Consider the following 6,599-nt stretch of genomic DNA (forward strand, 5'->3'; position numbering starts at 1 on the left):
GGTGCGTGTGGATTCAAGGAGCCCGGGAGCTAAAGCGCGCAGAACGATGCAGGCTCCGCACGTCCAGCATGACCGGTGCCTGCAGTGATGGTGACGGGGACACGGCAGTGGGCGCATTTGCATGGGGGGGACGCCACCTCGGCAGGTCTGTCCGTGGGCGGAGTCTGACTGGCTTTCATGCTCACTTACACGGAGCATGTTTTTGAAGGGTGCAATGCTGCTTCTCCCCCCACGACGGTATTTTTAAAGCCAGACTGTGGAGTTGCGCCGGGCGCTGACCTGCCGAGGCGAACACCGCCCTCCGCGTGCCGACGCCCGCTCCCTGTGCTCACGCCAGCGGAGCGGCCTGTGTCTGCACCCCCGGCCCTCCCGGCAAAGGGCTTTCCCAGGTCTGGGCCCGAGGCGAGGTCCACGTGCACCCTCACCAGCCCATCATCCTCCAAGTGCCCTCAGGGATGCCCGAGAGCAGGGATGAGGGTGACCACGTCTCGCCTCTGCCCTGCACTGAGCTCCGGGAGAAAGGGGTGGCTTAGCGCCCACCTTGCACTCACTGGCCAGGAGAATACCACTCCCAGGCTGCGGTCACTGGTTCCGGCACCCCCCAGGCACTCCCAGGGCCCAGATGAGGAATTCCTGGGGAACCAGCAGTCCCAGGGGAGCCCGTCTGAGCCCCTGGGGCGGGTGCTGGCTGGCTCTGCCCGGCCCACCCCTCCGCGTCCGAGCGTGTGGGAGGCGTCTGCTTTGGGGTCTCTCCTGGCTGGGTCCCTTCAAATCCTCCAGTGCTTCAGACATTTTGATTCAATCCCACAAAACAGCAAAGTCCTCACCGTCCTGCCGTGACCATCCCATCGTCACAGCAGTGGCCGGGCTGCCCCTCGCCCAGCCTGGGCCAGGCTGCCCGCTTCCCTCCCAGGGGCTGCAGTCTGGGCTTCGTTCCCCAGGAGCAGCAAGCGGGGCACCAGCAAGGGGCCCCTCCCCGAGCCGCGGGGGCTCCGGGGCGAGAGCCGCCGGCCCGCGTGTCCCGCCTCAGAGTCCGTCCACCACGAACGCGCGTCAGGCTGGGAAGCAGAAGACGGCTGGGCCTGGGCACTCCCTCTCTGCACGCCCGGCCACAACCACCCTGTGGCACAGCCGAGACTCAAGGTGAGAGCGAGCGTGGACACGGGGTGCCACCTGACCCCCGACCCCCGGCCCCCACGCGGCATCAGTCGCTGGAGTCCCAGACTCGCTGTGGGGACCGCGCCTCAGAATCCACAGGCCCCCGGCTGCCGCGGCGCCTCTGCAGGACCCAGCATCACACCACGGGGCCGCCTCGGCCACCTGCCCTCTGCCCCTCTGTCACCTGGCTCAGCTTCCTGTGAGCGTCACCTGGGACAAGAAGGAGAAGAGGCACCGGCTCCAGCTCCATTCGGGGACGTCTCCAGAACATGAGATGTTTTTCTATGCGAATAGTTCTAGGCAACTGGACTCCTCAGTGCACACACACGGAGAGCACTTGGGGCGTCTGGGGACGCGGCTGGGACCGCAGAAACCTTGTCTGTGCAAACGCTGTCCCCACCCCTCCCTGAGCAGGGGGAGCCCCACAGGGCAAAGGACAGAGATGCTGACACACAGCTGCCCCTTCCTGCCTGGCAGAGCGGGGAAAAGGCACCAGGGCGGGGAGGGGGGTCCGTAGCTCTGGGGCCCCTCTCCAGGGCCTCGTGAGGGGTCACTGGGACGTTCCCGCCCTCGGCCCGGCTGGCTGTCAAGCGTGGCCACTTTGTGGACTCCAGGGACTTGCCGTCCCGCCCCCCGACCATACGCAGACAGGTGCTTGAGCCTTCAGCTCTCCGTGCCCGGTGCTCACACACGCGCCAGGAGATTTAAGCGCAGACTCGTAAATTCACAAGAGGCGTAGACGCCCAGCCTCCCAGAGTGAGAACTGACAAAATGCTGCTTTTCTTTGCGAATCAAACAGATGGAACCGCTCGCCCTTCTGTCGGGTGTGCTGTTTGTGTGTTTGTCTTTTGCCTGAGAGCAAATCTCCAAAAGAAAATGCCTTCCCCGGGGCGGGGCTGGTCCTGGGGACCCTCCTTCCACATGACCCAGGGGCGGGAGGTGGTTGGGGGGAGACGGGCATGGGGAGGGGAATGGACAGGAAGTATATGGCCTAGGGGTGGGGTACTCTGTCAGTTTCGAACCTTGTGCGGAGAAGTCCCTGTGCCACCTCAGAGGACACTGACCAGCAGCTCAGCCCTCAATGATGCCGCAGCAAACCTCCCAAGAATAATTTAGAAACCGGGCGGCATCAACACACGTTCTGGGTATCGGGGTTTTTTCCTCTAGGAGATGAGCTGTCTAGTCGCCTGTTTCCTCCAAAAGAGCTTCCCTTGCGTGTCCCTTTGCTGGACCTCCAGCGCCCACCCGATGGAGTCCACCGGTGCGGCCCCACCCCGCTTGTCCCCCGCCCCCCCGCTCGAGTGCCAGCAGCTGTCAGCCTGCAAGTGCTCGACACATCTTCCAGAAAAGCATGTGGCAAGGTTCCCCAAATGATTAGGAGGAGGGGCTGTGCTTCTGTGGGGGAGACATGACGACTGTGACAACGGCGTCCCCACGGTCTGTCCCCTCCTCCTGGCCACCTCACTAACTGCTTCAGAGGGCAGGAGTCCCAGAGGGACCAGCCCCTGACACGCAGCCTGGAGCTCAGCCGCTATACACAGCATCCTCTGCACAGACCCTGCCACGCATGGTAGGAAAACCCACACCTGCGCTCGCCGGGGTCCGGGAGCCGGCCCCTGTGGCCTCGTCCCTCCGTCCTCAGCCCTGGCCACCTGTGCTCTTCCCAGACGGCCCATGTCCCCACGTCAGCCGGGCGCCCAGCCGTCCGCCCCCACGCTCTCCGCACGGTGGGCCCAGCTCCTGGAAGGCGGCATTGTGTCACCTGACACCGACCACACTCGTGATGCTGGACAGGCGGACGACAGATGGTGGACGGCGGTGCTGGACGGGCGGACGGCGGTCGGCAGGAAGCCTGAGCAGCGCCGGTGGGCACCGCTGTGGGCTCGCCCTGGCCCTCGCGGACGCCCCAGTCCAGGGGTCGGAAGGGCCTCGGCCCTCGCCACTTCCCATCAGCACCACGGCTCCTTGTTAACGCCGCCAGGTGTCAAACAGCTGCAGCCACCAGGGCCTCTGCCTCCGCGTCCTGGGCTGGGCTGTCACCCGAGCCCCTCCTCTGTCCTAACGCCCAGAGGAGCTGCAGGACGAGGAGGGGGTGCTTGCCAGCCGCCCAGGGAGCCCCTGCTGCACCACCCCCCCACACTTTTCCCAGGATGTGGAGGTGGGGACGAATCTCTTGCAGGAAGGGAGAGGCTGGGGGGCCCAAGCCCTCGCGGGGCCTCATCTGGGCTCAGAGGTCAGAGGTCCAGTGCTTGACGACTCCGCGGTGGCTCACGCCACAGACCAGACTTCAGCACGGCCTCCTGCCTCCCCAGCCGGCCCCGCCAGCACCCGCTCATTCGCTCGTCCTTTCTTCAGGAAACGCCCACCGGGTGTTCCCTGGGCCCTCCACACGGCCGCCCGGGCGTGGGAGGCCCCTGGGAGCTGACAGGTCTGCAGCCTGCTCCCAGGGCCTCCTCCCTCATCCACCTGTAGGAAACAGTAATAATAATGCGTCATGTTGAACCGCTCGGTTGGGGGTATTTTTTAATGTAGCAATAGAAACACAGACAATGGACACAGGGGTGTCGTGAACTTTTTTAAAACGTAGGAAGAAGCCTTCTTGTAGCCAGAGTTGCCCAGGGGTGATACGGGAACCCAAGGGAGAGAAAGGGACCCCGCGGCGCCGGATCCTTGTAGCCAGACAAGCCCTCGTCACGACCACCGCCCCTAGTCCCGGCCAGCCGCGCCTCGTACGGCCGTGGGCCAGTGCGGGGCCACCCGTCTCGGGCCCCTCAGCAACACCGTCCTGCACCAGGAAACGAGGGTGGACATCGTGCATCCCCGCCGTGCCGTCCCTTGTCCCATCTCTGCCACCAGGTCAGCAAACGCCCATGGAGCACGACTGTGTCGCAGGCAGTGTCCAGGGGACCAGGCAGCAAACAGACAGACAGGGACCCGGCTTTGGCTGCAGGACGCAGACACCTTTCCTCTGGTGACTTCCGGATTCGATCTCCGCCCCAGGACACGGGTCACGCCCTGCTCAGCAGGCAGCGCCCCATGTCATCCACATCACATGAGGACTTGAGGGAGGCTAGAGCTGCCCCGGCCTCCCCCAGACCCTCCCCCCTGTCCCCTGCTGCATACAGCCGGGCCATCTCCTGTCACACGTGGCACCTGGAGTGTCAGAGCCAGGCAGCAGGCCCCCGAGGCCCTCCAGCCGGCCTGGAGCAGCTCACACCTCAGACCTCCACTCCCCTGATGCCTTCGCTCGAAGTGTCAAGGGTACCGGTCACCAAAGGACACAGCCCACCCAGGGCTCGGCGACACCGGCTCTGCGGGGTCCCGGTTGTTTAGGAAGTGTCAGTGTCGGGGATCAGGAGAGGAAGGGACAGACGGTGTGGAGCTGGCGGCTCAGCTTGCCGTCTGGGGTCCTCAGCACACAGACGTGCGGTTCCCCGCCAGCCACCAGGGACGAGAACCAGAACCTGCCGCCCACTTGGTAAAACAAGGTCTCCAAGTGACATTTCCTTGGTGGTTTTAAGCAAATGCCCTGTCATAATATTTGTGCTGGGTTGCCTTTTACGATTTTCTAAGCTCCTAGGCTGTCTCAAAGAGAAATCTTTGAAAGGAAGGCCAGCTTAGCAGAAAGGTCAGGGGTTTGAAGACCAAACAGTGAGCTCAGGCAGCCAGACGAGGCTGCATCTCTGTTGGCGTCGTCCTGAGCAGCGACAGCTCCTGGCTGGCAAAAGGAGAGGCCCCAGTGGCCACCAGCTGGTGCCTTCCCCCCAGAGGGCTCCTGGCAGATGCGGCCAGATGGCACCGCTCCTCGTGAGACCCAGCGTTTCCATGGGTGCCCAGACAGCGATGCTCACCGTGGGCCCGACACAGCCTGGCACAGCGATGCTCGCCGTGGGCCCGACACAGCCTGGCACCATCATTTCCTTTTCGACACAGGTACTTGGGTCCCAGCCCCGAGAACTGTTTACTTAACTGGTGGGCTCGTCCTGCAGAGAACCAACCCGGTCTGCTTCTGTGGGTTTTGAAGCAGCTTCTGTCGGCTTGGACGTGTCGCCCTCCCGCCTCGGAAGGTGCCTCTCGTCCACTCGACAGCGCTCGCCCAGCACCCACCGCGGGCCGGCGGTGGCAGCACAGTCACGGCCCTGGCCCCAAGCACGTCCGTCTGTTCAGCCACTGTTCCCACGTAACCGAAGACGAGATCGAGGCTCAGAGAGGCTGAAACGTGTGTCCCAGTAGAACTAGTAGGACCTGGTCTAGGCCACGGTTGCGCCCAGCCTGCGGTGCTGGCTTCCCGCGGAGGGGCACTGCGCTTATTTTGAAGGCTGAATTTTTAAGCATGAACTTTCACATGCTGGGACTCCCCGGTGGGACAGGCAAGGCCAAAGACAGTTGACACCAGAGCAATAAACATGGACCCATGCTGGCCACCAGCTCGTTAGCCTAACTTCTCCGCCCTCCCCATGGGTGGGGCTGGGCCCCGGGCTGGGTGGGCTTCCTCAGCCTCACCCACTGCCCTCAGCTCACTCATCTCCTGAGGCGGTGACTCCAGATGGCCCGCGTCGGCTCTGAGGGTGGCTTCTGATGACAGAATCCAGGCAGTGATGAGGCGGCCGGTGTGCCCGCTCACGCCCGACGCGGCACAAGGTCACCCCAGGGTGCGGGGTGCAGGACCCCAGCCCGCATGGGGAGGGGTGCTGCTTTGTTCCCTGCCTTCTGCCCCTCACCCCCACAGCCACATGTGCTAGAGCCCTGGGTGGCGCCCAGCTTCTGGCCCTGGCAGGAACCCCAGGAAGGACGGGCGGCCCCCCCATTGCCCCCCTCCTGCTGAGCGAGTTGCAGAGGTGGGGAGAGGAGGCGGCTCCCTCTCTGGGGGTGTGGAAGTTGGGGAGACAGGAGAAGGAGGGCGCGCTGGGGCAAGGTGCTCAGAAGAGCCAACATCCCTATGCACGCGCCGGAATCCAGGTTCCCCGGGGCGCTCACCCCAGCCAGGAGTATCTGGGAGCTGGAGGAGGCAAACTCCAGCCCGGCGCGCGGGTGGGGCGGAGACAGCGGCTGGGGCCGCCCCCTTCGCCCTCCAGCGCCCCCCACGGCTGGGCGCGCCCACCGCCGGCGGCTCAGGGGAGACGCAGAGCCCAGGAGGGCGCGGGCGCGGCGCGAGGTGTGCGGGGCGGGAGTGCGCGCAGAGCGCGAGCCAGGGCAGCGCGAGCGTTGGAGTGAGCGCGCGGGGCGGCCGTGCGTGCGCTCCGCTCGGCTCCACAGGCTCGCCCCGCAGCCGCAGCCGCAGCCGCAGCCGGCCGGGAGGGGCGGAGGCGGCGTGCGGTCTGCAGACGGGAGGAAGCTGGGGCAAGCGCGGAGTGTGGAGGCGGAGCGGAGCCCCCGCGAGCGTAAGCCGGGAGAGCTCCGGGGCGGCGCGGCCCCGGTCTGGCGCGTCGGGCTGGAAGGCG

This window comes from Pteropus medius, unplaced genomic scaffold (assembly GCF_902729225.1).
Source record: "Pteropus medius unplaced genomic scaffold, Ma_sr-lr_union100, whole genome shotgun sequence".
Taxonomy (NCBI): Eukaryota; Metazoa; Chordata; class Mammalia; order Chiroptera; family Pteropodidae; genus Pteropus; species Pteropus medius.